Here is a 10,682-nt window from a genome sequence, read left to right on the forward strand (position 1 = left end):
TGCGAGGATCGGGAGTCACAAGCAGAGAGGATCTCAGAGTGTGGGCAATACCCCGCCACCCCACGAAAGGGCCCTAGCTCCTTCCCCATGAGCCTCCCTTGTGCCCTGGCAGCCAGCCACTGCTTGGAAAAGGAGAAAGGAAGAGAAAGAAGGTGGCTCAGGCCCAGGCAGCCGGCGCCCTCAGGCAGGGGGACCCAGTGTCAGCTCTTACCTGGATCTGGGAAGAAGAAAAGCTGGTCCGCTCACCAGGGAATTCTCTCTCTGCTGGCCGGCTCTAGTCTTGGAACTCACTGGACTTTGAACAAAGATTGATTTAAAAGCTGATGTATTTAACAGGGACCTGTGGTCTGAGTTCCAGTGACCTCTGTCCTGCTTCCTGCCAGCTGGTGGGCCCGGAGCTGGTGTTAACACCAGTCAGCACTGGGCCCGCCTAACCCTGCGGGGATGCGACTGTTTGTCCGCCCCTCCCAGAGAAGAGGAGGGGGAGGAGGGAAAGGGCAGCTGGGGAGGAGGCGCCTCTGCCTTCCTCGGTCCTCTCCGTGCCAGGTGTCATGGTCACCCCAACCAACACCTCCATATGCAGTGTGTTAAGAATGTCCACTGTGCCCCAGCACAGGCTCAGAGCTGAGGGCCACCCCCTAGGCATCCTCATGCTGAGACCTTCCTGGGGAGGGGAACCCATGCAACCCCCGCCGAGTAGAAGGCCTGCAGGCCAAACCCTGCTCCGACTTCCCAGATTCCCTTCCTCTTCTCAGATGCCCTCTCCACACCCCTTAGTTTTTTCACCTGAGGCTGCTCTGTTTCTATTCTCCAAACTACGGACAGTTGCCTTCCTCTCGCACCCACTGAGAGTCTCTCAGGCAAGCCCAGCCGGGGAAGGTGGGAGGTGTTACCACAAGTCCTCAGTGTAGCTGTGGCCGCCTGGGCGGTGGGGAGGGGCCCTGCGTCAGCCCCTCGCCCCCCAGCCGCCCTGAGCAGATGATTCCTTAGCAGCAGCACCCACAAGGGCAGGCCCCAACGCCAGGGGGCTGACTGACCTGGATCCTTGACCCACACTAGAAATCGGGGCAAGAAATCGCTCCAGGCAGTAAGGCAAAGCAAACCACTAGCCCAGGGAGGACCGGGTGGCCTCAACCCTCCTCCACCCAAGCCGCAGGGGCTGCCGATCTCAGCTGGGCCTTGGCTTTCCCCTGCAAAGGCAGGGCCCAAGCCACAGAGTAAATGGTCAAAAACGACAAACATCTGAGCCGCTAACTCAAAACGGGTCATTTTCAGCTGTATTGCCATGTGCCCTGGGCCTCCTGGGTGGATGTCTTCCCAAGAGGCAGGACATAATGGGGAAATCTGAATTTAAGACTGGAACACCTGTGTTCAAATGCTGACTCTGCCATCTCCCAGCTGTTTGATCTAGAGTAATCCACTCCAACTCCGAGACTCACTTTATCATCCATAAATAGTGGTTATTATATTGTTTTCAGAGATTTTCTTTTTTTTATTGAATCAAAATGTCTCTCACTTCTGCTCATAAACCCAAATGGTTCCCTCCGGAGCTACCCTAAGTCTACTCTTTATTCTACATAGCAGCCCTTTGAGTATTAAAAGGCTCCTTACATCCTCCATAGGCCTTCTTTTCTCTGGGACTCTGTGAATACCCCTTATTCCTTGGCCATGACTTCATGGCTTCTCATCCTGGACCCCAGCCAATCTGTCAATGTCTCTCTTAAAATCAAGGGCCTAAAAGGGAAGCTTTAAGGTGAGGGAATTGTTCTATAGCTTGAGTGTGCGCGTGGCTATGTAATTGTCTAAAATTACCAAATTTCAGGGGCACCTGGGTGGCTCAGCCGCCTAAGCAACATACTTCAGCTCACGCCATGATCTTGCAGTTTGTGAGCCCCGCGTCAGGCTCTATGCAGACAGCTCAGAGCCCGGAGCCTGCTTCGGATTCTGTGTCTCCCTCTCGCTCTGCCCCTCCCTCACTTGCACTCTGCCTCTCTCTGTCTCTCAGAAATAAACAAATGTTAAAAAAAAAATTTTTTTTAGGGGCGCCTGGGTGGCTCAGTCGAGTGGCGTCCGACTCAGCTCAGGTCATGATCTCATGGTTTGTGAGTTCGAACCCCGCGTCAGGCTCTGTGCTGACAGCTCAGAGCCTGGAGCCTGCTTCGGATTCTGTGTCTCCCTCTCTCTCTGCCCCTCCGCTGCTCATGCTCTGTCTCTCTGTGTCTCAAAAATAAATAAAACATTAAAAAAAAATTTTTTTTAATTTTTTTTAATTACCAAATTTCATCAACCTATCCACGTAAAATAGGTGAATTACACTGCATGGAAATAATATCTTCACTGCTAAGGAGCCTAAGTCAGTAATGTTTATTCTTGAAACTTCTAAAATAAAAAGTTGGACAAAAATAAAATAAAGACAGCCCTCCCAGTGGCGTGTATATTAACCAGGAGACTTCTCAGAATTGCCCTTTACCCCAGCACTATGGAGAAATCGCCACAAGCCTTGAGACTGGAAATAGAAAATGCAGAGAAATGCCGAGAAAGTTTTGGCTCAAAATCAAATAGAAACAAACAATTATTTTTTTAAGCGACAAAACCCTTTCCCAGTGGAATGTTGGTTGAACAGAATGAGGTTTGCTCTCACTAAAACTTGAATTTTTTTTTTTTTAATTTTTTTTTTTCAACGTTTATTTATTTTTGGGACAGAGAGAGACAGAGCATGAACGGGGGAGGGGCAGAGAGAGAGGGAGACACAGAATCGGAAACAGGCTCCAGGCTCTGAGCCATCAGCCCAGAGCCCGACGCGGGGCTCGAACTCACGGACCGCGAGATCGTGACCTGGCTGAAGTCGGACGCTTAACCGACTGCGCCACCCAGGCGCCCCTAAAACTTGAATTTTAAAAGCTCTCATGCCTGTAAATGGATATGATCTGATTAACGCAAAGCAGTCTTTTTACTGATTACTTAGATCTAGACGTTAATGAGAAGAGAAAATAACATCTATTATGTGACTGTTAAGCCTTTATATCTATGATTCTGTTTAACCCTCAGCCCAACCCTTTGAGACACTGTCTCCATTTAACAGATAAGAAAAGCCTAGACTCACCTGGTCAATTATCCTGCCCAAGATGACTCGGTTCAGAAGGACTAAGGAGCCTGTCTGTGAGTGTCACTGTGCCTGTTGGATAAGGGACAGTCCGGGGAGGGACTGACTGAGCTTTCCTCGTCTAGGGGTATGGTATGCCAATGGAGGCTGATGGTTCTGTATCTTGTTACAGGGAGATATCCCGCACCGCTGGGGAGCTCGGAGTAGGTGTAGGGGGAAGGAGTAGACGTGGGTCTTCCAGCTTGGGTCTCTTCCAGCTCGGAGTTTCTGTGACCCTAAACACCATGGATCGAAGACAACAGTGTCATGAGGGTGTGCAGGATAAGCCTGGTGTGTGGGTAGAAGGGCATGAAGGTAAGAGGTGTGAGTGTGGGCTTTGGAATATGGAGCATGGAACCCATGAATAGTTCTGTATTTTTTTTTCTTGTGAGCTCAAGTTTGGCCTTTATCTATCGGATAGATAGATAGCAGCCCAGGTGGAGGGTCTGGTTTTGTTTTTGTGAGGCAGCACCCCTCCATACCGCTAGGATGAGGAAGAAAGCCGCTAACAACCTGGGGCCAATGTTGGTGTTTCTAGACCATGCAAAGTGACAAAACCCCAGCTACAACCCCTTCTGAAAGCAAATCTATGATTGGGAATTCACAGGAGGAAATTCTTTCTTCTTCCCAAAGTGCAGGCCAAGATAGATGGTTTCCTTGCTCTCCCTGATCGGGTTTTCCCTGTTCTGTTTTTACTCTAAATAGGTCCCTCTTCATCATACTTATATCTTATGTTTTTAAATTATTTTCTGTCTCTCATCCACCACAATATAAATCCCCGGGGTCAGGGATCTGTATTTGTCACAGCATCCCAAGTACCTGGGATAGAAGTCTAAATTACAGCAAGCTTTCAAAAAATGGAATCTCATTCTGCCAGCATGACTGGTTTGTATCCCACCCTTTCGTTGAGAATGTAACCTTTTGAGGGTCTCAGTCCCTAGGTCCTCTCTCCTATCCCAAAGTGACTCTGTGAGGACAAACCGCTTACTTACTGCTGTTTCAGCTTCCTCTTCACTTCTGGACCTTAGAGACCTCCTTCCTTCCTTCCCTCCAAGTTTAGCTATCTATTGAAAAAGAATTTGATACATGTATTTTTTAATGTTTATTTATTTTTGAGGGAGAGAGAAAGAGCACGAGATATTAACAACCTCATAAGATATTTTGGAGACTTAAGTAAGAAGACACTTGTAGATCACCCAGAACCTGGTAAATACTCAGTGTATACTAACATTATTACTATTGTTTTTGTAAGTTATGCCCTCTTGATTTATGGGCACACATTGTACAAACGAGCTTATGCAAATAAACGGGCTGGGAGTACACCATGGGCAACTCAGGAGTTCATGATGTTTGGGGGCATTATGGATAGCATTCTTGCCCACCCACAACACAGCATTCTGTGCAACCGGTCAGAAACAGAAAAGTACAAAGACCTCCAGGGCTTCCCAATACTTTTTCCCATCGTATCACACAGAGAAATTGATAATAGTTGTCTAGTTCACTAGGGGATGAAGCCCTTCAAAGCTGGAGTGACTCACAATGGGCCAGCTGCCCCAAGCCTTCCCAGACTCCTCAAAGTTTAAAGGGATTGATACTTTGCCACACCATGAGGAAACTAGAAAACATTATTGGGAGCAACTAAAGAAAACTTAAGTGAATGAAGATCATACCATACTCATGGATTGAAACTTCAACTCTGTAAAGATGTTCATTCCCCCCAAACTGATCTACAGATTTTTTTTTTTTTTTTAGTTTATTTATTTTGAGAGAGAGAGACAGAGAAAGAGAGAGAGTGCATGCACACATGGGCACACACACAAGCAGGGGAGGAGCAGAGAGGGAAGGGGAGAGAAAGAATCTCAAGTAGGTCCACTCTGTCAGTACAGAGCCCGGACATGGGGCTCGAGCCTACAAACCGTGAGATCATGACCTGAGCTGAAACCAAGAGTCAGACGCTTAACCGACTGAGCCACCCAGGCGCCCCGATCTACAGATGAATGTATTTCCAATCAGACTTCCCACAGGGCATTTTTGTTTATTTGTTTGGTTGGGTTTTTTGGTGGAAGTTAACAAGCTAGTTCCAAAAAATAAAAATAAGGAAGGGTAACAAGACAGGAGAGTGACAGTAATTACTACAATCTGGCATGGGCACAAGATAGACAAATGGGCCAACGGAATTGATTAGAAACCCTCCACACAGACCAATACAAATAAAAACAGTTGATTTATGACAAAGAACAGAGGGAAAGGTTGGTCTTCAATAAATTGTTCTGGTGTATTCTTCTTGGTTCTGATGTATTGCTGTCGCTATATTTGTGAGATCTATCCATGGTGCTCAGTGTAGCTATAGTCCATTTGTTTTCATCCTGGGGTTCCACTTATGTACGTAAGGCCCAAATATCAGGCAGGACTTAGGGTGATGCCTCTTAGGTGGTAACACACTCTCCTGACTTCCGGGATGCTGACAAGATTCCAGCTCTTGAACTCAGTGGTGGTTACACAGGTGTGTATGATTAAAGATTGAGCTCTGCATTTTGCTTTTATGCATTTTTCCTATATATATGTTTCATGATCACTAAGGTTAAGAAATAAGAAATTTTAAAAGTTATGACATGTGTAAGGCACACTGGGGTAAACAGAGAAAGCTCTTCAAGGCTGCAAGTGACCTACCCTGAGGGTGTCAGCTGCCCTTGGTCCTGCCCGTTCTGTAAAAAATTGGAAGGGATCAATACCTTGGCATCACCTCTACATCCTGGTCAGAATCTTTTTTTTTTTTAATGTATTTATTTTTGAGACACAGAGTGAGTGCGTGAGTGAGGGAGGGACAGAGAGAGAGGGAGACACAGAATCCAAAGCAGGCTCCAGGCTCTGACCTGTCAGCACAGAGCCCGACGTGGGGAAACTCCACACCCATTAAACCACAACTGCCCATTTTCACCTGCCCCCCTCGCCCATGACAACCACCATTATTCTCTTTGTGAGTCTGATTATTGTCTTTGTGAGTGTGATTACTCTAGGTACCTCAGATAAGTGAAACCATATGGTATGTTTTATTGTGACTGGCTTATTTCACTCAGCGAATGTCCTCAAGTTCATCCACATTGTACAGCACGTGTTGGAATCCCCTTCCTTTTTAAGGCTGAGTGACACTGCACTGCGTGCACACACATTTTATTTATCCACATTTTATTTATCCACTCGTCTGGTGATGAATTTGTTACTCCCACCTTTTGACTCTTGTGAGTAACGCTGTTCTGAGCATGGGTGTCCGAGTACCCGTTCGAATCTCCACTTTCAATTCTTTGGGATGCATGTACCCAGAAGTGGTATTGCTGGCTCATATGGTGGTTTTATGTTTAATTTTCTTCAGGAACCACCATACTGTTTTCGGCCGCAGCTGCGCCATTTTACATTCCCACCAACAGCATGCAGGCTTCCGATTTCCCCACATCCTCACCGTCATTTGCTACTTCTCGGGGGTTTTTTGACAATGGTCATCCCAATGGGCACAAGGGGACGTCTCATTTGATTTGCGTTTCTCTAAAGATGAACGCTGTTGAGCATCTTTTCACGTGTTTATTGACCTTTTGCGTATCTCCTTTGGAGAAACATCTGTTCAAGTCTTTTACCCATTTTTTAATCCGCTCATTTCATTTTGTGTTGTTGAGTTGTACGGCCTCAATTTTTTGACTAGGAAACAAAGACCCAGAGAAGGGAAGTGACCCAGCCAAGGCCACCCCAGGTTCATAGCAGAGCCATGGCTACACCAACGCTTTTGTCTCCAAGGCCTAGGCCCTTTTCTACTACACCCATCTGCCTGGCTCGGTACAAGTTTCCAGCCTCCCTCCCTCACACTTGAGGTCCATCCCCGATAGCCCCAATTTTCACTCCAACTTCAGATCTGCCTACCCCTGTCTTACCTTGTCTTTTTAGTAGCTCATTAACTTGGAGCCTGGAATTTTAAGCTCCAGTGGGTTTCTGTCCCTGTCCTGAGTCCATGTTTATGACAGTCCGCTCCTTTGACTACCCAGGTGACCCTGGCCTCATCCTGCACCCGAAGAGGCAGTCCGCATACCTTTGGAGGAATTTATTAGGCCAGGGTCCAGATGCAGAACTGAGATAAATGTTTTACAGCAGCGCAAGGCCACTCGGCTCTGCCATGTCTCACACATTGGGCCCCACGTGATTGCTGATCTGAACTTTTGTGTTTTTTCTCAGCAACTGGGGGGCAGGTCAAGGGAGGCCCGAGTACCCCTGGAGAGCTGCGAATTATTAACCTTTGCAAATGATACTTTAGCAGTCATTTTCTCCCTCTTCCCTTTCCCAGCTGAGGGGGCAGAATACACAATACATTTCCCCTAAAAGGAAAACGGACATGCAGAGCAAGAACAGGGCCATGCCCTGGGTTCTTGCCTGAACAGAAGTCCCGGCAGTCTCAGAGTATGGATTGGGGTCTTCACTTGCCTCTTTCTGAGAGACACAGAAACAGAAGATCAGTGGTCCTTGGGAAGTCTGGACCCCATCTTCGATCTCCCTACCCATCTTACCTTGTCTTTTTAGTAGCTTCTCAGGGCCCCAGAGGGACACGCTTTGGAACAGGGGAACAGCAAGGAAAGTGCCGGGCTTCTCAAGGCCACAGCCTCGGGCCTGACCGTACCCCTCACAGAGACACTGGGGACCAGCCTATGCGGGGGGGAAGGGCAGTGAGAGAGAATCAGGACCAGTAACAGCCTAGTGGGCTCAAGTCTGTGGCACGACTTAAAAGACACCCCTGCCTCAAAGTATGGCCTCCTCTGGGACGGTTCTAGTGTCTCCTGACATCCCAGCTTGGAGGGCAAACTCATCTGTGTGCCTCCTCCTGTTTCCCATTGTTTAGAATTCTAACGTGCCAGGAAAAAAAGATAAAAGCAATGCTTGCCTTCATTATCCACTGAAGAATGTACACTTTCTTCTCAGAAGCCCAAGTCAGGACAAGGACAAAGACAAGGATCTGCCTGAAGGTGGAGAGCAGCCTCTGTGCCCAGCCAGCCAGACCAGTGCCTGCGAAGAATCCTTTGCTAAACACTATCTTTTCCTTTCCCCTAGATCAGACTGGAAATACCCTGGAGGACAAAATGGTAGTCCCTGATTCAAAGCACTAGGCATCAGGAAGGCCTGGGGTCCCTGGTGGCTGTGGGGAGGCCGAGAAAGCACAGATGTCACACAGTATCTGAGATCCATCCCTGAGAGCCCCAAATTTTTACCCCAACTTCAGATCTGCCTTCAGAGGCTGGTTTCCTCAACTCCTTTGGTGGAAGACAGAGCTTGGCAGGAGCCTCAGGGAGGCTGGATTCACTGGATTCACTGGATTCACACGGCCTTTACTGGATTCACACAGGTGCTCCCAGGAGGCGAGACACCGAGGACGATGGGGGATCCGCAGCTACGGGCCCACGTGCTACATGACTTTGGGGTCCAGGGGGCAGTGTGGCCCTGAGCTGCCAGGAGGAGCCTTTTTCTTATTTGTTCACACGGCACGGTGTGGCTCCACAGTGGCAGTGAGAGAGGGCACACCAGCCCAGAGAGCAGACAAACCTGTGACTGTAGCCATTTCCAGCATGAGGCCAGTAATGTCCTGGAGAAGGTCAGGACCCCCCACCCCCACCCCCCCACACCGTGCAGATCTGTGGTGGGGCAGGTGAGCCAGCGGTCCTGCAGGCCCGGGGCCCCTGTCAGCACAAGGCCTGGCTGCAAAGGCCCCTGGTGTCCCTGTGACCAGGGAGAGACAAGACAGACTGGCCAGCACGCCACAGTGACCTGAGTGGATTTTCTCTGCCTTCTCTTTAAAAAGACAGAACTTGAGGTCGATATTGCTGGAGAACCACTCACTACAGACTGGAAATTAAAACTGCAACTGAGAGACGCATTCTTCCCAAGGCTTGTTCTGTTGCCTTGATACCAAACCCCCGAGGCTGCCACCTCGTCTCCATATGAAACGGTCCTGACCTTCTGCTCATAGATCGCCAGGGACTCTGGGCAACAGGCCAGTGGGGACAGTGGCTGGAGGTGGGGGCCAAAATGCCTACACAGCTTTGCTTTTGGTGCCCTCCTGCTCTGAGGTTTGGTTTCCTTCCAGACAACTGTTGGCTGTACCTGAGGGGTCAATTCACCCTTCCCCAGGGGAGACACTGGGTCGCCCACCAAGCCCCTGGAGCCAAGAGGGGCCGAGGCCCAGACACAGAAGGGCAGCAGATCTGCAGCCTCTGACGTACTTCCTCACGGTCGCCTGGGATGCTGGCAGTCCCAGCAGTCACAAAACAGGCGTGCCGAGTACCACGCTATTTGACGTGCATTTTCTCATTGAAACTGCACATCAATCCTATGACAAAAGTGCCAGTATCAGGCCCATTCTGTGGAGGAGGAAATTAAGAAAAGTCGAGTGGGGCACCTGGGTGGCTCAGTCGGTTAAGCATCTGACTCTTGATTTTGGCTCAGGTCGTGATCTCATGGGTTGTGAGTTGGAGCCCCGCCTCAGGCTCTGCCCTGACAGCATGGAGTCTGCTTAGATTCTCTCTCCCTTTCTCTCTGTGCCCTCCTTGCCTCTCTCTGTCTCTCTCTTTCTCTAACCAAATAAATAAACATTTGAAAAAAAAGAAAGAAAACTTGAGTGACTTTCCCAAGGTCACATAATAAACAGTGGAGTCAGGAGATGGACCTCGAAGTGTGACTCTTGTGCCTGTGACTTAACCACCATCCGGACACATGTTCCATGAGGAGGCCTCCCCGCAGAATTGGGAGCGATGGTTGAAAGTTAAGGGGAGGCAGATCTGAAGGCACGATGAGTGCGAATTTTTATTTTTATTTTTTATTTTATTTTTGACAGAGAGAGAGAGAGACAGAGTGTGAGTGGGGGAGGGGCAGAGAGAGAGGGAGACACAGAATCCAAAGCAGGCTCCAGTCTCCGAGCTGTCAGCACAGAGCCCGACACGGGGCTCGAACTCACGAATCGCGAGATCATGACCTGAGCCAAATCGGACGCTCAACCGACTGAGCCACCCAGGCGCCCCGAGAATGAATTTTTATACTGGACGTGTGCAACAAAGAGTACCGAGTGGGTGCTCTGGGTGGCAGTGAGCTACACAGCACGAGGGAGATGAAAGCAGACGATGCGAGAGGTATTGCACAGAAGAGTCTGCAAGGAGCGATTCAGCAGCGGCAGGGACTTGTTAGGGGCACATACTCTTGAAGCCCACTGCAAACCCACTGAATCAGGAACTCCGTGGCAGGTACCGGCCATCTGTATTGTAACAATCACCCGGTGACTTGAACACACACTCAAGTTTGAGAACCCCTGGCATCGAAGTTTCTGCACCGTGCCAGGGACCAGGCCAGGCCTCACAATGCTGCAGAAGTGGGATGTGATTTAACACCCAACCGGATCTTCTTTTCATGTTGAGCACTTACTAGTAATACCTGGAAAACATTGTATCAGTTGCTACATTGTGTAATTGGCCTCAGGAACCTTAGATATCCAAAGGCTGACAGGATAAATACTTGGGAG

General features: G+C 49.0%; 1 protein-coding gene across 5 annotated transcripts in view; it reads right to left on the reverse strand.

Annotated features, from left to right (window-relative positions):
• The window catches only part of PDZK1 (PDZ domain containing 1), a 59,967-nt gene that overhangs the window by 44,631 nt on the left and 4,654 nt on the right, over positions 1 to 10,682 (reverse strand). For 2 of the 5 annotated variants that reach the window (XM_045478907.1, XM_045478906.1), the window contains exon 1: positions 212 to 399. The exons of 1 other annotated variant lie outside the window; for it this stretch is intronic. The gene's annotated coding sequence lies outside the window, so the exon portion shown is untranslated. Of the gene's footprint in view, positions 1 to 211; positions 400 to 10,682 lie in introns of those variants that run through there. 2 more of the 5 variants (XM_045478905.1, XM_045478904.1) reach the window with 1 other exon arrangement.

The sequence above is a fragment of the Leopardus geoffroyi genome, chromosome C1 (genome assembly GCF_018350155.1).
Source record: "Leopardus geoffroyi isolate Oge1 chromosome C1, O.geoffroyi_Oge1_pat1.0, whole genome shotgun sequence".
Taxonomy (NCBI): Eukaryota; Metazoa; Chordata; class Mammalia; order Carnivora; family Felidae; genus Leopardus; species Leopardus geoffroyi.